This window comes from Scardinius erythrophthalmus (assembly GCF_964197995.2).
Source record: "Scardinius erythrophthalmus genome assembly, chromosome: 15".
NCBI lineage: Eukaryota > Metazoa > Chordata > Actinopteri > Cypriniformes > Leuciscidae > Scardinius > Scardinius erythrophthalmus.
The window spans coordinates 23,406,102-23,429,121 of NC_138235.1; the positions used below are offsets into that span (position 1 = coordinate 23,406,102).

A 23,020-nucleotide genomic window follows, 5' to 3' on the forward strand; every position below is an offset into this window, starting at 1 on the left:
GAAAAAAACAACTATAGTTGTCATGTTTATGATATTTATTATATTAAAAATAGCCTACACTGTCTTATTTGTCTGTAAAAAGTTACTCATACATTTGTAAAAGTCTTTCACCGTCTCATGTTGCAATATGGAAAATAGTCTGTTGTCAAGTGTACATCGATTGTACACTTGAAATCAGAGTGCATTGTCTGTATAAAGAGTATAGGAATGTAAGGAAATTATGTTGTTCACTCAGAATTCAGACACCACTACAAAACCTGATATAGTGCACTATATAGGAAATAGGGAGCGGTTTTGGATACAGCAAATGTGTCAACTGATTCATTCAAAAAAGCTGATTCATTTTATTTAGAAACGAAACAACTGACTGTCTTTATGAATGAGTCACTGAATCATTCATTCAACTGATTCCTTCAAAAAAGCTGATTCATTTTATTTAGAAACAAAAGAACTGACTCTCTTTATGAATGAGTCACTGAATCTTTCATTCAACTGATTCCTTCAAAAAAGCTGATTCATTTGATTTAGAATCGAAACAAGTGACTGTCTTTATGAATGAGTCACTGAATCATTCATTCAACTGATTCCTTTAAAATTGCATTTTCTCTTGCTTCATTCAAACACAACTGCTGCCATTTTGTGTCTCAGTTATTGAATAAGGAAACGAAACAACTCAGTTATTGAATAACAGAAACGAATCAACTGACTGTCTTTATGAATGAGTCACTGAATCATTCATTCAACTGATTCCTTCAAAAAATCTGATTCATTTGATTTAGAAACAAAACAACTGACTCTCTTTATGAATTAGTCACTGAATCATTCATTCAACTGATTCCTTCAAAAAAGCTGATTCATTTTATTTAGAAACGAAACAACTGACTGTCTTTATGAATGAGTCACTGAATCATTCATTCAACTGATTCCTTCAAAAAAGCTGATTCATTTGATTTAGAAACGAAACAACTGTCTTTATGAATGAGTCACAGAATCATTCATTCAACTGATTCCTTTAAAATCGCATTTTCTCTTGCTTCATTCAAACACAACTGCTGCCATTTTGTGTCTCAGTTATTGAATAAGGAAACGAAACAACTCAGTTATTGAATAACAGAAATGAATCAACTGACTGTCTTTATGAATGAGTCATTGAATCATTCATTCAACTGATTCCTTCAAAAAAGCTGATTCATTTGATTTAGAAACGAAACAACTGACGCTCTTTATGAATGAGTCACTGAATCATTCATTCAACTGATTCCTTCAAAAAAGCTGATTCATTTTATTTAGAAACGAAACAACTAACTGTCTTTATGAATGAGTCACTGAATCATTCATTCAACTGATTCCTTCAAAAAAGCTGATTCATTTGATTCATTTGATTTCTAAATCAAATGAATCAGCTTTTTTGATTCCTTCAAAAAAGCTGATTCATTTGATTTAGAAATGAAACAACTGACTGTCTTTATGAATGAGTCACTGAATCATTCATTCAACTGATTCCTTCAAAAAAGCTGATTCATTTGATTTAGAAACGAAACAACCGACTGTCTTTATGAATGAGTCACTGAATCATTCATTCAACTGATCCCTTCAAAAAAGCTGATTCATTTGATTTAGAAACGAAACAACTGACTGTCTTTATGAATGAGTCACTAAATCATTCATTCAACTGATTCCTTCAAAATCGCATTTTCTCTTGCCTCATTCAAACACAACTGCTGCCATTTTGTGTCTCAGTTATTGAATAAGGTGAAGATGACCTCAGAGGACTTAACTATTAATGTTATTGTCATATTGATGGTTGCTTTGTATATTGTAGGCCTAAAATATAATTTTTCTTAGCTGAATCCCAGATTAATATATGTACAGGTAACATTATAAAATAGTTTGAATCACTATTCATGTACACATTCATTTGTTTATTAAGTGTATTTATCATTATTATAAGCAGCAAGATAATGTAGTCAATCGGTCACATTATCACAAAATAAAATACATTACATTATCCCTTACATTTACAGTTATTATTATTATATCCATATCTTAGATATCTACTACAGCTCTGTGTTGCTAGCCATAATGAACTCCTTGAGGCTAAAAGTGTGTGTTTAGCACAATGAGCTTTGATGTTGAATTTCTTTCCACATTATGTTGCATTACCATCTAAATTAGAGCACATTAAATTTTCTGTTCTGATCTGTCATGCAGTTATCATGGAATGACATGATAGTTGTTTTCTTGAGAAAACAAGAATAATTGAACATATTCGCATTCGAAAGCGGAAGCTACATATGCACGGGGTTAGTTCCTGCGTAATTACACAGCCATCTGTCCGTATCCCATTGGCACACTATAGACCTTGTACAGCATCGCTGCCCTGATCTCTGTGTGGTTCAATGGTTCACCCCATTAAGAAGAAACTAGCTCTTCTCAGAGAGACATAATGGCTATAGACTGGAAGAAAGGACTTCTCATTTTCCAATCTGACTGATGAACTTCATAATGGCGTGAGACCATGCAGTACCAAACTCATTGGTACATGCTGAGATGCCAGTATTATTTCATTTGTGGAAGACTACTGGTATGTCTAAAGCTTTAATGACAACATAAAACCCATAAAACCCCACAAAAGTCATTAAGAAACTCCATTATATTACCTTTTGTCAGAGCGAGAGCCTGTAAAATATTAAAGTAAAAACAAAACTGGACACAAGAGTGAGAGATTTTCACCACCCCACCATGCTTTTCATCTGATGCGCAGATAATGAAATGATGTTTGTTGCAGTTTAATCCGATGTAGTAATCCTGTCGCTTGCAATCTGCTAGTGCTTCTCAATCCTAGTCCTGGAGGGTCCAGCTCTGCACATTTTGAACGTGACACACCTAGTTCAGGTCTTGCAGTCTCTACTAATGAGCCACTGATATAAATCAGGTGATAAATAAAATCCCAAATGTGCAGTGCTCAGGTCCAGGATGGAGAACCAGTGATTTAGCCACTGCAAATCCGTTCGGATGCTATTTAATACTTACAAACTTAAGCACACTGTCCCATCGATTACAGAAAAACAAACATAGTCAATTTAGTCAAATCTGATAGGGCCTATGTGTGTGTGTGTACAATTATGCATAAAAAGAGAGGAATATGTATAATGGTGTATTGGACATAGCATGTTTGCTTTTTATTGATTTATGGATTTATTTATTTTTATGAAGGCTCTGCTAAATTGCGGGGGCCCACTGATTAAGGGGCCTAAAAAGATCCAATAGAGTATAGCCAACTCATTTGGTACAGGGAAGAGAAGGTCCATAATATGTAGTCCCGGGCCCTGTGAATTTTAGAGATGGCTCTGGCTGCAAGCAAAAATAGTTGGCTCTAAAATCTCATCCGTTGTGGGAACCGGTCAATGCTCAAAAGTGAAGTGGCTTATGAAACATGTTTTCAATTATGATCTAAAAATGTAGAAATGTTTGTGCGAGGGTTTCTGAGAAAATATCAACACTAAATACAATAGAAGTCAATGGAAACGTCTGTGTGTGTGTGTGTGTGTGAGAGAGAGAGAGAGAGAGAGAGAGAGAGAGAGAGAGAGAGAGAGAGAGAGAGAGAGAGAGAGAGAGAGAGAGAGAGAGAGAGAGCAAACTGGAGGGAGGGAGGGAGAGATTCAGTGATCCAGATGAAAGCAGAGATTATTTATTTCTCTGGGGAAGAGAGAAAGAGAGAGGGAGGGAGGGATAGACAGCAGCATTGCTCGCATAGTCTTGTCAGAACTGCGCCGATCTAATGCGTCTCTCATAAACGAGCCATTAACAGCCGATCAAGGGCTCGCAGTCTTCAAAGTTTGGATTTCCTCATCCATCCCGTGCGTACTCTGTGCCAATCCGAGCAGGTAAAACAACTTCAGATCTTTTGGTATATTGTCTTTGATTTTTGTTTTATGTCTTTCCTCTAAAGCGTTTCCTCTTTATCGAATAGCACCGCAAAACAGGCGGAACATCTGTTGAAACAAACTAGGACATCATGATTTCTTTCATTTCGACCCATGTTCAAGTTTACAGATTGCGATAGAGTTTGTGAGGGAAGCAGTCGTGAAGATGCCGAATAAACATCTACCTGTCGGTGAACGTGTGAGGCTGAGATGCTGTTTCTCTGCGCGCGATTGCCTCAAGTGTTGCGTGTTTTAATTATTCCTGTAGTAGCCTAATTAGAGCCTTGACCGCATTTATACCGAAAAGTTGTTTAACACTTGATTTTCAGGATACCCTTTAAAAAAGAAAGAAAGAAGAGTGAGAGCGCAAGAGAAACAATTGAGCTTTGCGATTAGCGACGTTGCATCGTCGCGTGAGATTTTCGAAACTGTTTTGAGAGCAGGTGATAGTGCCGAGCAATGTAACGATAAAAAGCCATGGAAATCAAAGCGAGACGGTTTTGAAATAACAAATTTAGTATTAATAAGGCACATACTATGACATCACGTTCCCTAATGGGTTTATCAACTTGTTTTTGTGCTTAGTGATCATCACTCATGGCTCTTTTTTGTTCTTATCGCATTTTTTCCTGTTGTCATGTTGTGATATATTCATCCATTTATTGTACAAGTAGGCTTAACTCGAGAGTGCTTGTTTAGGGCTGAGAGAAATTCAGGGTCAGTAAAGCCTGTGTGCAGCTTTGCTATACTAGAGGGCCAAATGAAATGACCTCACAATAATAGTGACATAACATGTTTAACATGTTGAAAACCAAGTACATTTTAAGTGGGTTTGAAAAGGCTATTTGAAAGGCTCAAAAGATTTCCTTCTAATAAAGTCAATCTGTTTTAGGGGTAGTGTAGGTTATATTAGTATAAAACATTTATGTGATGGTTTCAATAATAGATTCAAAAGTCTGTATGCGTGTGTGTTCTGAATGCATAATAAAATATCCACAAGCACACACTGACATTTTGATGACATTTTAAATTTTTAAAATAAAGTTACTGACTTTTCCAAAACAGGTGCAACTCCAATGGAAATAAAAATGGTTGTTTTTTTGGTTTTGTTACACTAATTCAAATGTATTGTATTTTTGGAATCCCACACATGTAGTGCTCTGTCAATAATGTTTATTATTGTTTTCAGTCATTCATAATAACCAGAGGACTTCAACCTTATTCATGCAAAGGGTTATGGTGTTTGCATTGCGAAGGCATTGAAATACTCATTACTGCATTTTACTTTTGGTCAAATTTGTTTAAATATTGAGGTTTTATTTGATCATCATGTCATATTTTATTTATTTTTTATTTTTTACAAAACTTAATTTAATTAATCAAAAATTGGCAGACCCACTATGGTGCCATCACTGCAGTAGAATAACATATCCCTGTTTAAAACCTCTGGTCTTATTATTATTATTATTAGCCCATTGAAGACATGCAGACTCCGTGGCACATCAAGTCTTTATTAATCGGTTCTGTCAATTGCTAGACACACTGAAAGAAATCCAGTGCTTTGTAGACGGAAAACATTAGACGAATTACATCTGAGATCTTTATTATATTAACATTTCAGCTAAACTTCAGAAATGAAATCATGAAAATGAGGGATTTGGTATGTGTTTAACATTTATATGCAGAGCCCATCTATTTGATGGCAGTACTTCTGTTCAGTAACATCCTGCCTTGCTGTTTGAGGGTGCAAAGATCACTGTCGAACCTTCTAGAGCTTTCAGCTGCAGGTCGTAGATGCTGAAACGGAGAACGTTTTACCCCGTGCCACACTTAAATAGCCTTTTCAGCCAGAGAGGTGTTTGTGAAAGTGACAGACGCACCCACAGGTGAGCTGTGAACTCGACAGAAATTTTGCACATCCTTTTAACACATAGCAGCATGATGCTGGAATTCCTAGCTAACACTCATTTACAGGATTTCACAAATGCTAAGCCTCAGAACAGATCTGTAATAAACGGTTAATGGCCATGACGGACTCCAATTCAGAATGTGCCAAAAAAATGGAGGTTGAGTGGAAAAGCAAATGGGCCACAGAGGATTAGCAATAAAAATAAACAAACAAAACATAAAAAAGTTGGTCATGTGGATGCTGGATTCCATTACAAGAATGAAACAGGGGTCAGCTACGGGGTAGAGTAGTAATCTCTGCTAGGATGTTTTTTGGCCTTTTGTCTTTTTTGAAGTTATATTTTGTCCTTTCTGCCATTATTTGAAGAGGATAGTGGATAAGAGAGGAGAATAAGATCAGGAAAGGACCCTGAGCCAGGACTCTAACTTGGGTAATTCAGTCGGAGTGCTTCCCGTAAGGATATATGCTACAGTGTAAAAAATATCCAGTTAAATTGACCAAAAAGCAGCTGTGGTTGCCAGGAGTTCACCATAATAAATGTGGTGACGATGTTTCAGTTATTGCAGGATGGCATATTGTACACTCATCGGCCACTTTATTGGGTACACCTTGCTAGTACTGGGTTGGACACTTTTTTGCCTTCAGAACTGCCTTAATTTTTCTTTGCATAGATTCAACAAAGTGCTGGAAACCTTCCTTAGAGATTTTGGTCCATATTGACATTATAATATCATGTGAGGCAGATTTGTCAGCTCCACATCCATGATGAGAATCTCCCATTCCACCGCTTACCAGAGGCGCTCTATTGGATTGGGATCTGGCGACTGTGGAGGCCATTTGAGTGTAGCGACTCATTGACATGTTCAAGAAACCAGTTTGAGATGATTTGAGCTTTGTGACATCCCAGCTAACAGGGAACGTTCCTATAACTTTCACTAACAATATGTAAAAGTTAGTTAAAAACTTCCCTGAAATAATGTTTCTGGAATGGTCTTATAATGTTCTTTATACATAAAAAAACGGGACGTTTTCAACGTTTAAAAAACATTCAGAAATTATGTTTTCATAACCTAATGGGAATGTTAACAAAACATTCTAAGAACATATTTTTGTTAGCTGGGATGGCGCATTATCCTGCTGAAGTAGCTATCAGGGATGGACATGGTCTGCAACAATACTCGAGAAGGCTGTGGTGTTTAAATGATGCTCAATTGGTACTAAGTGGCCAAAAGTGTACCAAGAAAATATCCCTACACTATTACACCACCAGCAGCCTGAACCATTGGTGCAAGGCAGGATGGATCCATGCTTTCATGTTGTTTACATCAAATGCAGTCCCTACCATCTGAATGTTACAGCAGAAATCAAGACTCATCAGACCAGGCAACATTTTTTCCAATCTTCTATTGTCCAATTTTGATGCGCTTGTGTGAATTGTAGCCTCAGTTTCCTATTCTTAGCTGTCAGGAGTGGCACCCGTTGTGGTCTTCTGCTGTGTAGCCCATCTGCTTCAAGGTTCGAAGTTTTGTGAGAGATGCTTAGATATTCGTGTTAACAAACAGTTCAACAGGTGTACCTAATAAAGTGGCCGGTGTGTGTATATTTTACTTAAAACCTTATCCCCTGGCTTCACAGACAGGGCTTAGATTAAGCCAGTAGTAGTAGGCCTTAGTTAAATTAGGACATTCAAGTATCTTTTATAAACCTGACTTAGAAAAGATCATAACTGGTGTGCTTCTTGAGACAAAACAATGGCACTGACATGTTTTAAGATATGTCAGTGCAAGTTGCTTTCGGTTAAGACAGCTCAAACATAGTCTACATTTTAGTCTGGGACTAGGCTTAAGTATATGAAAGTGATATATATGAGACTAATAATCTTATATACCAAGCCTACTTGGACTATCAATAACAGAAAGCCACATGATGAATTAGAGTTAATCATAATTGACCAGTATATAAAACACAGCCAATATTCCTATAGAGACTGTGCACTTGGTCATACACACAAAAACAAAAGATGCAAAACATACATGATGCTAAAATAATGCAGCAAACATTAACTAAATAACATAAAATGTCACACAAAATGCCCTAATGTACATACTGATAACAAAAATGAGAAAGCAAAACTATTTATATAAAATATGTTCATATGTGATGTTTTGGATCTTCTGGGAATGTCCTTATACTGTTTTATTTTACATTAAATGATACGGCAATCTGTAGTTTTTACTTGCAAAAAGATAAATAAATTTCAAAGTATTTTACAGTAAAAAATGTAATGCAATGTAAATAATTTAAAATTACACATGTATGGTATAGTAACTTAAAATAAACCAATTAACAGGTTTCTACTATAGCAATTTTCACAGTTTTTTTTTTTTTTACAGTGTACCTGCTATAACTTACCTGCTATATCTGTCAATCACTTCAACATTGTGTAGTGACACTAGTGGTTGCATTTGGGAGCCTCAAACACCTCTAATACTTCAGGAAAGGCAAATGAGAATTGGCGAGTTGAATTTGCATGCCACTCCTCTGGGCATATGGGTATAAAAGGAGATGGCTTGCATCCACTCATTAATTTTTTCTTTGGGGTCGAGAAGAGAGAATCATCTGTGATTCTCTCTCTATTCACCTCTGCCTAGAAGCTTTGTTGGATTTCTACGACGCATTTCATCGGTTCTCTCTCCCATACGCATAGCTAAGTGCAAAAGAGTTCCCCTGCAGGGTGCTTTAATGAGCAACTAGAAAGAGAAATTTCCAAATGAGAATATTCTCTAACAAGAGAATTTCTCTATAAAAGAGAGACTTCTTCTAAAAGAGCAAACATGGACAAAGAGCGCCTTTTTAAAGATGCTTTATCGTGCATGTATTTCTGTATGTGGTCGACACCCATCTCCATCAGATGGCTTCAGTTTGGGGCATGCCCAGGCTAGAACAACTTTTGTGGATGGTACATGCAAACATATCAAGAGTATGACCATGGAAACTTTGTGGTTGTTAGTCTTGTGACATTCCTGCTTTTCTAAGAAGAAAGTCACCTCGTTTGAGGGTTTGTTTTTGCCTTCTGATGTGAATGACTCACCTGGGCCCAACCAGCAGGTGGTTGCACAGACTGAGTCTGATCCTGAGATGGCTGCTGTGCTTGCTCGGGCTACCACAAACATCAGGCTCGAGTGGATTCCTCCTGCCCCGAGCATTCACGATAAGATTATTGGTTTCTGGGCTTGGAGCGCCGCTCCGCCCCAGTTACTTTCTTCCTAGTGGTGCACGAGGAGCATAGTTGTGGAAAGTTTCTTTTTACTGCCAGAACACGCTTCACAGGTTCTTCCAAAAATGCATTTTAATGTGTGTTCGCCATCAAGATTGGTTTGCGGTGATAGACCTGAAAAGACGTGTACTCTCCCTGCTGTAGAACTCTCTCTTTTTCTCTGTGTGAAGTTGGACTCAGTTACTATGATGGCAAGTCTCATTGCAGAACGCGGAAAGTTTAGGCTGAAAAGCCAGAACTTATTCAAAAACAAGCAGTCATATGGTTTAATAGAACAAAACTGTTAAAATACATAATATAAACAATCATCTTATGTACATTGTACATTATGCATTGTAACAAATGCCTGCAGAGGTGTTGTTACACTTTACAGCAGATCAAATCCTTGTTTAACGGCCCCCTAAAATCAATTATTTTTTTATTTTTTTTTTTGCTTTTTTTAGTAGATCTCATTAAATGACAAATTAAACCCAATGTACTATTGAAATTGATTTCTGGACATCATAATGTTATTTTTCCGAATTTTTTTATTGTACACATACACTCACCTAAAGGATTATTAGGAACACCTGTTCAATTTCTCATTAATGCAATTATCTAATCAACCAATCACATGGCAGTTGCTTCAATGCATTTAGGGGTGTGGTCCTGGTCAAGACAATCTCCTGAACTCCAAACTGAATGTCAGAATGGGAAAGAAAGGTGATTTAAGCAGTTTTGAGTGTGGCATGTTTGTTGGTGCCATACGGGCCGGTCTGAGTATTTCACAATCTGCTCAGTTACTGGGATTTTCACGCACAAACATTTCTAGGGTTTACAAAGAATGGTGTGAAAAGGGAAAAACATCCAGTATGCGGCAGTCCTGTGGAAGAAAATGCCTTGTTGATGCTAGAGGTCAGAGGAGAATGGGCCGACTGATTCAAGCTGATAGAAGAGCAACTTTGACTGAAATAACCACTCGTTACAACCGAGGTATGCAGCAAATCATTTGTGAAGCCACAACATGCACAACCTTGAGGCGGATGGGCTACAACAGCAGAAGACCCCACCGGGTACCACTCATCTCCACTACAAATAGGAATAAGAGGCTACAATTTGCACGAACTCACCAAAATTGGACAGTTGAAGACTGGAAAAATGTTGCCTGGTCTGATGAGTCTCGATTTCTGTTGAGACATTCAGATGGTAGAGTCAGAATTTGGCGTAAACAGAATGAGAACATGGATCCATCATGCCTTGTTACTAGGGCTGGTCCGAATACCATTTTTTGAGCTTCGAAGCTTCGGTAGTAATAAACATCGAATATTCGAAGCTTCGAGAGAGGGGGCTGAACATATTCTTCTCTCTAATAAAGGCAGAAATCTCTATGTGTCTGTCTGTCCGTTTGCATTATTATTATTTCGAGAACCGTTCATCCAATCGACTTCAGTGCAGTGTGCATGTGGTGCAATATAGATGGACACGCGAGACGCGACACATTCAGAATTTAAACTTTTAGTAAAACTACAGAACAGCGGGAAGCGGCGCGCCTCACGCGGGCAGGGCTTATATTCTCCGAAAACGGACACTGCAGTGATATAAAACGCACACACACAGGCCTGTTAAATTAAGCAATACTTTTAAGGTAGTCTAATATTTTTCTGACTAACAAATTACTGACATAGTAAAGGGTAGATTTAAACAAATAAAAAACGAAATTTAAATAAAGAAAAACGAAATTTAAATAAAGAAAAAACGAAATTTAAATAAAGAAAAACGAAATTCAAATAAAGAAAAACGAAATTAAGTTAAATTAAAAACGAGATTAATTTAGATTGATAATAACGGGTAAAAAGGCTAATACATTTTGTTTCTATTATTCTATTTTCCACAATGTCAAAGCAACGCAGCTTAACCCAAAACACAAGCTCAGGCATGCACTTCGGTCCATACAAACTCCGCTGTTCTGCTCTAGCCAGAGATACTCCCGTTGCTGGAACACTTAAGCGTCGTTCTATTTCTAGCATGCACGTTTTCCGCGTGGCTCAAGCCGCGCCTGAGACGCATCTCACGCAGACAGTGTGCAAACTCCAACATGGGAGCCGGTCCAACATGGGAGCCGGACACGCCACGCAGCCAGTGAATCGCCGGCCTTATTCAAGCGCGAATGAGAACCGTTTCGCGAGGGATCCCAGGTGTGCAAAAAAACAACAACAAAAAAAACAACAACGAATATTCGAATGTCAAATTTTCAAATCGAATACCAACCCACCGAACGATTATTCGAATATTTGAATATTCGGGTCCAGCCCTACTTGTTACCACTGTGCAGGCTGGTGGTGGTGGTGTAATGGTGTGGGGGATGTTTTCTTGGCACACTTTAGGCACCTTAATGCCAATTGGGCATCGTTTAAATGCCACGGCCTACCTGAGCATTGTTTCTGACCATGTCCATCCCTTTATGACCACCATGTATGTACCCATCCTCTGATGGCTACTTCCAGCAGGATAATGCACCATGTCACAAAGCTCGAATCATTTCAAATTGGTTTCTTGAACATGACAATGAGTTCACTGTACTAAAATGGCCCCCACAGTCACCAGATCTCAACCCAATAGAGCATCTTTGGGATGTGGTGGAACGGGAGCTTCGTGCCCTGGATGTGCATCCCACAAATCTCCATCAACTGCAAGATGCTATCCTATCAATATGGGCCAACATTTCTAAAGAATGCTTTCAGCACCTTGTTGAATCAATGCCACGTAGAATTAAGGCAGTTCTGAAGGCGAAAGGGGATCAAAAACAATATTAGTATGGTGTTCCTAATAATCCTTTAGGTGAGTGTATATTGTACATATCTTAGCATTGTATAGCAACCTCCTCCCCCCCAGACACCTATCCCACCCACTTTTTAAAACAAAATTACGCCACTGGTTGGAGATGTGTGTTCGGTTGCTCGAGTTTTATTCTGTTTTCCAACTGTAATCCATGTTTTCCACATTTATTCACACCTTTACTATTGAATCCAACGTATCATCAGCGCTCGGATTTGCTTCCATGGTGCTGTCAAGTACCGACTACCATCTTGCAGTCTGTGAGGTAAACTAAATGCTATTAGCTATTTGAAAAGGGGGGGGGAGCCATTCAATATATCCCACATAGCTTCCTGTTTCAGTGGAAATTACATCAACGCATCATACAAAGCTGTGCGTTCCAAGGCACTTCAGTGGGCCTTTAATATTGGCCAAACAACATTTGATTCAAATATTTACTTAGTCTTTAATATTTGGCCACTTCTTTATGACAGAAATGCTACAGCCATTGTAATTTCATGAACAAGAATATGTGGACATAAAAACATGCAAACTCAGAACAAAGATTTAAACTTTTATTTTGAAAACGGGATGAAGTTTGCATATTTAGAAACATATTGATGTATTCTCGTGTGTTGGTGTAGGTTTATAAATAATTTACCTTACAAATCTGATGAAATGGTGCACACTGCATTCCCAGATGAACGTTATAAGCAACCCAAACTCACAGCATATGCAGAGAAGGAGTCTGAGACACACTCCACACATGTGAATGATAACAGTTCATGTGGAGCAGCATTTACTGTGAACGAAGCCCAGGCCCAGTTCCAGAATTAAATCACTGAGGATGCTTCTGAAATTTCTGAGGGTGTTCTAGTACAGTGCAGATGTAGGCTAAACAACAGCTCCACCACAGCAGTGTACAGTGAGACATTTAAGAATATACCCGAATATATTTTTCTTGTAATCTATTAGTCTGCATTTATATTGCTTTAATGCATTGCTATTTTAACGTCATATTTCTGTCCCTTGCAGATTGAATCCAGCATTCATATGCAAATGTCACTTGCAAAACTTTGCAGCATGCAGTTGACCGCCGGACCTCTTAGCAGCATGAAAAACAATAGTTTTAATCATTGGATTATATAGGCTGTAGCTTCGAAAGCGAGTCAAGACCGCTCCATTTACAACCACTTAAACGCTGTCATTTTGTCAGTTCATCGTGATCTCACAAAGTTCCGTTATAATCACTGAAGCTGCCAACAATTCACAATAAATCTCTTACCTACATTGTGTCTACACCTTGTTTGTTAATGAGAGGTTTTGCGAACCTGCATAACTCAGCACTGAATTAAAACTCTGGCATTTTGAGCGGTAAGTGGATTCTGACTAACTTAAACACCTCTGATTGGCCATTGCGTTCAAGAGATCAATAACTATGTTTGTGATTGGCCAAATTGCTCACCACAGCAAAAACACGTTGTACATAAATACATTTGACGTTCTCCAGCTCACAAACCGAAATATGCACTGGAGCATTTGCCAAATCTGTTTCGCCAATATATTATTACAGTATCAACTGAGGGTGCTCTTGCTTGTGTTTGGGGGTATTTAGCCCTGACCGGGCCTGACAGAGCCGCTCTGAGGTGATCGCAACCTACACGCATGTAAATAATTAAAGCGCATATATTAAACCCGCAGGGCATATATTTATTTAATTGAATCACAGTCTTAGTGAATTCACAATCGTACTATGATATAGTATGATTCCCTTAGAAAATTCCCTCCAGACACGTCCAACACAGGCAGGGGTGCTATATGCAACATGCATACAGAATCTACAGTATATGCAACGTCCAGTGCCTGGACAGGACCTCGACTTCGTTGGCACATCAACTGCCTCGAGTTTCTGGCTGTATTGCTGGCCCTGTGGAGGTTTCAGCTGTTGATCCAGGGTAAGCATATGTCAGTAGGGTTGAACAACACACCGGCAATAGCATATAAATCACCAAGGTGGTTTATGCTAACGTTGCATGTCACACCTCGTCTGCCTATCTCCTTCTTTGGAGTCAGCAGTGTCTTAAGTCCCTGCGGGCTACTCATATCCCAGGCAAACACAATCGTGCAGTGAATGTGCTGTCACGATGGGTGACACTTCAGGGAGAGTTCATTCCCAGGTGGCGATTCCTCAGAGTCGATTTGGAGAAGCACAGTTAGACCTGGTAGCTCCCCCAGGAATCCTCCCACTGCCCGCTGTGGTATTCCCTGACTGAGACCCCTCTTGGTACAGACATGCTGGCACAAATCTGTGTTTTCCCCAGTAAACCTGTTTGCATGGACATTGTACAAATTCAGGGGGGACAAAGAACAGGTTATGTTGTTTGAGCCGTTCTGGCCCACTCGAAGCTCTTGACGACAGACAACCCCAACCCGCCCCTACCCCGACTTGAAATTCAACGAGGGAGGATCTTTCTTCTCAGGGACAGGGCACAATTTGGCACCTACACCCAGACCTCTGAAACACTCCACGAGGTGGCTATATGCTTTAAAGGGCCGTCTCTTCGCGGATGGGTAGTTAGATCAGTGCTTCATTTGGAGAAGTGGCTGTCCGCTCCACCCTAAAAGTGCATGTGGCTGCTATAGCGGCACAACACAATGCAGTGGGCGGTAAGTCCTTAGGAAAACTCATGCTGAATATCAGGTTCCTCAAGAGGCGCCAAGAGGTTAAGTCCTCCCAGAAAAAGGCAGTGCTTCCTTAGCATCCTGTAGTCAGAGACTGGCTCCACGCTGATACTATAAGCAGTCTTGAGCCTGATCATTACATGGGTAGGAGATCTTTGTGAAAAACCAGGTGGCTGCTTCTTATTCCCTCCTGGGACCTCTCTGTAGACTTGATTGTCCTACATAGAGCCCCCAGTTGAACCTTCTAGAGTCAGTCGAGTTAAGCACCCTCTCATTGTAGATGGCCCCCCTGACTGTGCTCACTTCTATCAACAGGGTTGAGAACCTGGCTGCAGGAGTCCTCTGTCAGTGAAACATGCGTTGAGTTTGGCAGGCATACTCTCACGGCTTGGGTACGTGCCCAAGGTTCTCATTACTCCTTTTAGGGATCAGGTGGTGAACCTGAAAGCTATGCAAGCTGAACCTGTTGCTATGTCCAATATGCGCTCTGCCTGTGTACTTGGACCGCACAGAGAGCTTAAGACACTCTGAGCAGCTCTTTGTTGGTTTTGGGGGACAGCAGGGAGAGCTGTCTCCAGACAAAAAGAGAGATTGTCCCACTGGATTGTGGATGCCCCCTGGGTCCACGAGGAGTCTTGCTTCCTCCTGGGGACTGACAAACGATGCCTCTCTAAACAGACATCTGTATGGCACCTATACAGATGTCGACACCTAATACCTCGCGAGATGTTACAATATCCATGTTGAGCCGGTTTCGTCACGAGTATTTTCAGTTATGAACAGGTAAATTTCGGGCAACTGGCCGGGAGTAATGCTTGCACAGAGTTCCTTTCCCTTAATAATAGCACTTTTTTGGCCCACATGAGTTTGCTGTTCGGCAAACCCTGTACATTTTTCTAACCTTCAGCACCTATCAGTCACCAAATTCAGCAGTGGAATTCACAACCAAGCCCATTACTCTCATAAGTGGTGTAATTTGTTGAGAGGCTGGAGGTAATAGAACCCAAGATAAGGGCTGAAATGATTCAGAGCTTCATCCAGTAGAAACACATATAATGATGCTGACATTCGGGATATCGGCGGACTCTGGGGTTCTTTTATATGAATTCAGTGCACCATTATGCCAGTATAACAGTGAATGGGTGTCTTGCACAGTTTAAGATGTTTCATTTGTTTTGATCAGGTCTAATGTAATTTTAAGCCAAAATCGTCAGTCACTGTAAAAAGATGGAGTGATGTTCATAGGCATCTTGGAAACCTCAGCTGGGAATTTAATCTTGTCTGGTTGCTTGTCTTGACTTGATTTCATTGCCACCTTTGTGAGAGTCCCCCGATCAGACAGATTTAACCCTTTTGGATGGGAGGATATGCATCTTTAGTGAGACGGCTGTCATTTTGAGCCCAATTACGCGGACTCACCTGAAAAGGGGTATAACATGAGTAAGTGCTGGCAACCTTGAGCTAGACAGAGTGGAGAAACTCTGCGAGGAACATATGCTAGCGAGTTCACATTTTTCAAATGGCTTGTTATCGGTGTGGAAACATTACATACTATAGTCTCCATAACACTAGTGGAGGGAAATCACAATCAATGAGTCACAAATAAAGCTCTATATGCAATCGGTTATTTATAAACATGTTAATGCCCATTAGCACTGTGACACACAACATTGTTTTCACCTCTTGGATGCTGCCAATTAAGTGGTTACTTAATTTTGGAGACTCATCACAGCAGTTACCCTCAAGATCTGAGATAAATATATTCAGCGAAAAATAATGCATACAATCCACAATATGAGCATTATACAAAGCCTTTCTGTTCAGTTTCTAACCAGTGAGCATTCAATCTGACTCCTGTGGGCCACCTTGATGCTAGACTACATATAGCAAACACTTTCAAGTTAGATTCGTACCTTTTGCCCACACACAACACACCTCCCACAGATGCGTTTTGTAAATGGATGGGTGTATTTCAGTACTCCAGGCGTCTAAGTCTCTTGTCCAACATTCAGCTCATAAGCTCATCGCTGTTTGCAGTTTTAAGCAAATGAAGTAAACACGTTAATCATATCAGCCTACAACAAATGAGCTATTCTCCTTGATGGATTTGTAATCTCTATAAACACCCCTACTATAATGATGAATGAAATAGGATTCATAAGAAGCTTGTGAAACATATTCTCATAGGTTTTATTGCTCATATCTAATCAGCTTTACAATAACTATAAAATTGTGATTTGGACTATTTTATGTGCAGTCTGAATAGATACAGGGTGCTTTAAGAATAAACTTAGACAAGCACACTTGCCACTCTGATCTCATTAGTATTTTTAGGTATTCAAACGAAATGGTGACATATGCATTGTTTGGATATATATAATGAAACATAATTATATGGATGTATTGACAGCACCTAAAACATAAATGTCTTTAGGAATGTAAATTTGTGTCTTTACAAATCCTTTATATTATATTTATTTGTTAATATTTAATTATATTTAAATGCATGTGAATATATTTATATAGTGTACTATTATTTAGATACAACAATAATAATTTTATTATAATAATAATAACAACAAATTCTTATATTCAAATAATAAATTCTATATTAAATTACAAACAAATAATAAATTGATAATTTGTTACAATATACTATACATTTACAGTATTTACACATTTTTAAGGAAATAAAATAAAAAATAAAATAATTATTCCGTAATGTAATTTGTTTTAAAAGTTAGGCTTGGGTAAAGTGATGGAATCCTTCAAAATCAGTTACACTACTCTAGAAATAAATAAATATATAAAGGTGTTGAACAAATTCAATATTCTATTAAACTAAAATATTCTACTGTAACATTTTTAAGTCAGTAATTGTTAGTTCATAAAATATTTGTGTTTTAGCTGCTGTAAAAAAAGAAAAAAAAAAAGGAATCCACACCCCAAATGGTAGATAGACTGAAAGGTTTTTATTATTATTATTATTATTGTGCACAGTCACTTTTATGTTAGTGCACTATGGTATTCTGTTGTGCCTTTATACGAGAATCTTCAGTAAAATACTACTTTTCAATGGATCTTGAACTTTGCATTTTTTGGTGTACGGATTCCTTTTTTAGTTTTTTCATGTTTTGTAAACTGAATCTATGCACCAATCCAATCGATGCTGGCAATACATTAATAATGTAAATATATGTCTGCTAACAACACTTAACATACAAATACCTGCGAATACTAATGTCATATTATAAACACATCCGCACTCATTTACACTCATACACACATCACCAATTAGCACGTTAATTAATGGACATGAATTATGTATGTTTTAATATTCCTGTTTCTCAAACAGTACTGTAGAGCATGTTGCTAACAATGCCATGGACATGAGTTTAATTAAAGGCATGATAACTGATAAAATATAGAATAAGTGTAAGTTAGGATAAAAGTATGTTTGTATGTGCATTAAGAGAAGAATAATTCAGTGCAGAGAGGCCAAGTAGGAAATATATTTCTTGATCTTGTTAGAAGATGTTAATCGTTGCTTTTAAGTGCCCCATTACCCTAGCAAATGCCCTCATTCATGCCAGCTGAGGTTCTTTTCCACAGCCGTCAGTGAACCCTCTCTGGGTTCATAAAGAGTTAAGCTTAGAGCTTACATCACTGCTGAGATGCCATGATCTGCTGCAGCCGCGTGTTGAACACCAATAATTTCCACCCCCTGTTGCACTCCTCACAATCATATTAAAGAAAGATAATATAACATAATTGTTTTTACTAATATGCATATGTATAGGCTACAAACAAAGAATGAGTTACTCCCCTTAAGACCACCATAGCCAAGCCATAGAAGTGTCATGATAGCCCCTTTAGCAGAAAATAACACAGGAACAGAGTGGCAATTATATTGTTATTGAGATACACCGACAACGAAGCCATTACGAGGGTCATGTGAGTCTTAACGCTCAAACATTCTCTTTCTCTCCATCAAATTTCTTTAATCATCTATAATTTGAAGAGCGCTTTCCACCAACTCCACCTTGCTTAGGCACCTTTTTTAGCATAATTTTGTTTCCGATTGCATTGAAATAGACAGAGCGGCTTCCACTTCACCATTTGCCATAAAACAAAGCAAAAAAAGAGAAAAATAATTGTGGATGTTGGGGGTGCAGGGCTTTGTGAGCGAGATATGCAAGTTGAGGCTTTCAGCATCACAATGAAGACTTGCGCTTTTGTGATGGGCAATGCTTTCTATTGTATTCAAAGTGCGGTAAATACATGCGGGATACGGGAGCAAACAAATCAGTGATGAGGACCCTTCCCTGTAGCCTCGTTTTGTCCACCATTGCTCCCAACTTGAGGATAAAGAAAGATGGAAAAAGAGAATGGAGAATGAGATGAGGAACAAAAAGAGATGAAGCCATTGCCATTGAAATCTTTATTCTCATTATGACAGCGGTGCTGGTGCGCTATACATACTCTTCATTTTAATGCTGCCCCACACTGAGCCACTAATATCTTCCTCTTTCTGTTTATTTATCTAGGGAGGGGGAAATAAAAACATTGCAGAACTGGAAATTTAATCACTGCTGTTGTTGGTGTCATAATATAAATGTCTGATAATCTAATTCTATTTATAAGAAAGACAGTGATAAATCACTGCTCTTTTTTTAAACTGATATCATTGAACGGGCAAGGTGTGCTATTCAGCTTATAGCAAACCACAAAACAGAGCATAATTTGGAGCCTTTGTTCATGTTCTAAAAGAAGATTTGGTAAATTGTAAGCCTTCAAATTATTAAACAGCTGTGTAAATGAATTTTTGTGTATTTCTGCACCTTTGTTGGCACCAAACAGAACTGACATCGCCTTAAAAGCAATAGTGAACATTCATACCTTATCAACTGTTGCCAGCCAGCATTTTTCTTAGACAAGCTTTTGCTCTGCGATTTAAAAGATATGTCCAAAGATACATAATATTTAAATCAGACTTTAAATAAAAAGTTTATTGTCATAGATCAGTGTTATTTTAGTATCATAATGAGAGACTATTATAGGGTTTTATATATATATATATAAATATATATATATAGAAGAAGTTTTTAATGTCTATATACTTTTTATACATTTTTTATTTCAGTTTTAGTTCTAGATATTTTAGTACAGTTAAACTAAATGAAAATGAGAAATGTTGCTTTGGCAACTAGCAGAAATAACATTTAAAAAAATTGTTTTTGTAATATTTTGTTTCAAGTAATAAAAATGTTCTTTTATGGTTTTAGTTAACTATAATAACCCTGTCATTGTCGTAGAATCATTAAGAACAGTTCTGTTATTATGATTTGAAATCACCAGCAAATGTGGCTGCACTTTTTATCCATTGATTGTGAGAAGCCATTTTAGTTGTGCAACTGCATAATTTCACTTTTTTTTAATGAAAAATATCAGATAAAACTTTTTTGCAATCTACTTTTACCATTTTATGAGCACATTTTACATAAAACCATGCAGAAACCAATGTTTCTGTGTCGGGCTGGTATGTTCAAATAGAGCATTTTTTTTAAAGCGTATTTAACCAAACCATATTTTTGCATGTTTTTCTGCATATTAAGCTGGGTTAGGAGAAAGTATTTAAATCAACAAAATTGCACACTTTATTTAAATTTCATTGAGTTAATGTTGCAACGTAGCAGATGAAAAATCATATTCCTTTTTCTTCCAGCCGTAAAAATAAATGATTGATGTTTTAATATAGCTGTACAGTCAAACAATGTATTGTTTTAACATTTTCACAATCTGACTCATGTGTTCTGTCCTCCTACAGACGTTCTTCGTATTCTGCCCTTTGGCCTCTTGTCTCCTTGTTTTTGATCACTTTGTTTTCCCTCCTCCTGTCCTCCTTTCTGCTGTCTTTCCCGACCAACTTCTCTCTTCAAAAGCATTTGCCCATCCGTGATAGCAAGTCAACCGCTGTAGCATCATACGCACAGTCATGCGCACATGTACGCTCTGTTGTTAATGTATTCTGTTTAAAACCCATTCACCCCTCAACACACTTCTACACTCTGTCCCTCTCTGGGCGTACTTTAAATAAACCTTTGATGTCTAATCTAATGTTCTAGATATGTACGAGGCTGAGACGATCAACTACTACAGTACTGACAGAGAGGAGTGCTATTGCACAACGCATTATTGAAGTATCAAGCGAATACAATGGAAGTAAAGGGAAATGAGCCTGCAATGCCTTTCACTGACCTGATTTTAGATAATCCACCTACTTAAAACTCTGAATCGTCACCCCTTGGTCCTATATTTGGCTGCTTTGTAACGATGTGCCTTAGGTTAGAGTATGGGAGATGACGCTAATAGCTAAACTGTTAGCGCTGTGAGTTTTTGTGTTGGTGTGACAGGCGGCAATGACAGTTTACAGCGAGAGGAAGCAGCCAAACTCTCCAGATGGGCAATTTTCAGTGACTTTGGCCCGCTGATTCACTTTCCTCTGTGTCGGCGCTTCTGACTTCCAGTCAATGTGTTTTTCTTCATTGAGGTAGCACTGTGCTATTTTGCAAATGAGCTGTTCATAATACATCTCTTGAGGGGACAAACATCAGAATCTGTATTAAAACAAATTAATGAGTTAAGTACCCTTTGCGATAGTGTGGGAAATTTTTCAGCCCGATGGTTAATTTCAGTCTGTGGGCACAAAGAGGATAAATGACATTGAGAGTTTTCGCAACATGGCCACCGTAATCTTCATTTCAATCATCAGATCTCGCTTCGCAAGGGAGCGGATTTTACTGCTGAATATTTTACACTTGCCTTTCATTTTCCCGCTCTGGTGATCTCTTGCAGCTTCTCTGGTCTTCGATCTCTGAAGCTGATGCCTTTAGCAGAGTACTTCTCCCTTCATTACACTCTTCTAACATGTGACTTCTCTAAAAACATTCTACTGTAAAGTTTAAATTTGAAGAACTGAAGTTGGCTGCCTTTTATATTTAATGTTACTTTTTTCTAATCAATTTTATTCATAAATATTTCAGATTAAAATGTTCATTAAAATCTGAGTGCAGTTGAGGAAATTTGCTGCACAAACCGAATTTGGCAGCCTGTTGATTGACATTTGTACTATGATGAGGGCAGGACACATTAGGACTAGGTAAAAATATACATTTTCCAGTTAATCACATCTTGCTTTGAACAGACAAAACGTCTGTGTGCTGCGAAATAATGGGCATAAAACATGGTCTTTCTATTAAGTTGGTTTTGAATGGCTGCATGCAATAGTATAAGGGTTGACTGTAATCCGATTAATGAACAAATTATTCTTTTGAACTGGTTCTTTGTAGTGAATCAAAAACATATAATATGAGCTGTAGCAGTATTGTAGAATATAGACCCTATATCATGAAGGGTGCAGGCTGATAGGTCCTTTACATGCAATCTGCATTACCACATAATACAAGCTGATTGGACTCAGCTGATCCTGCAGCCAATGAAATTGCTTGCTCAACATTTAAATACTGTGGTCAAGCCTGTCTCAAGGGTTGTATCATCACTCTCTCACTGAATCATCTGAAGTGTTTTCTCAGTCAGTAAAACAGACAGTATCGAGATAACATCTAGCACTGTTTTTCAGGAGTTTTCAGATTTAAAAACGTTTAAAGGGGGGGTGAAATGCTATTTCATACATACTGAGTTTTTTACACTGTTAAAGAGTTGGATTCCCATGCTAAACATGGACAAAGTTTCAAAAATTAAATTGTACGTTTGAAGGAGTATTTCTGTTCCAAAAATGCTCCTTCCGGTTTGTCACAAGTTTTGGAAAGTTTTTTTCGAGTATTGGCATGTGTGACGTCAGATGGGGCGGAATTTCCTTATACGGGTCCTAAGGGCACTTCTCCCGGAAGGACGCGGGCGCGCGCGCAACCGTAGACCAGAGCGAGAGAGCGAAAGCAGTACGCCCATCAAAGCGCTCTGCTCGGCTTTAGGGAAGTCAATGTCACCAAAGAAGTGGGTTTTTGGTTGCCAGGGCAAGACAACCCTGCACAGATTCCCAAAGAACCCAGCGTTAAGGAACCAGTGGATGGAGTTTGTTTTTTTCAGAACATCAACGGAGGTTGTGCAAGTTGTTCTTTGGATTTGCAGATTGATCGAGCAGTCACAATGATAAAGGTTCTCGGTTGTGCGTTGGAACCGGGCGGTGAGTAAAACTGCTTCTATTGTCTCTGTGTGTTGTTAGCTCGGCGCGTTAGCACAGCTTTAGCTCCGCCCACACGGCTCGCCTTCAGCTGCTCATTTTTTTCCGGAAAGACTCGGTACAGCCTATCATTCTTTTATAAATATAATAAAACTAAAGACTTTTTGGAGATATGAAGGATGCAATACTACTCTATAGGTACTCAAGATTAACAGGAGATTGAGTGAAAATGA

General features: G+C 38.4%; 1 protein-coding gene across 1 annotated transcript in view; it reads left to right on the forward strand.

Moving 5' to 3' along the window:
- Positions 1 to 3,701: 3,701 nt before the first annotated feature.
- The window catches only part of camkvl (CaM kinase-like vesicle-associated, like), a 47,045-nt gene continuing 27,726 nt past the window's right edge, over positions 3,702 to 23,020 (forward strand). Inside the window, exon 1 of the mRNA XM_081386085.1 lies at positions 3,702 to 3,887. The gene's annotated coding sequence lies outside the window, so the exon portion shown is untranslated. The remainder of the gene's footprint in view (positions 3,888 to 23,020) is intronic.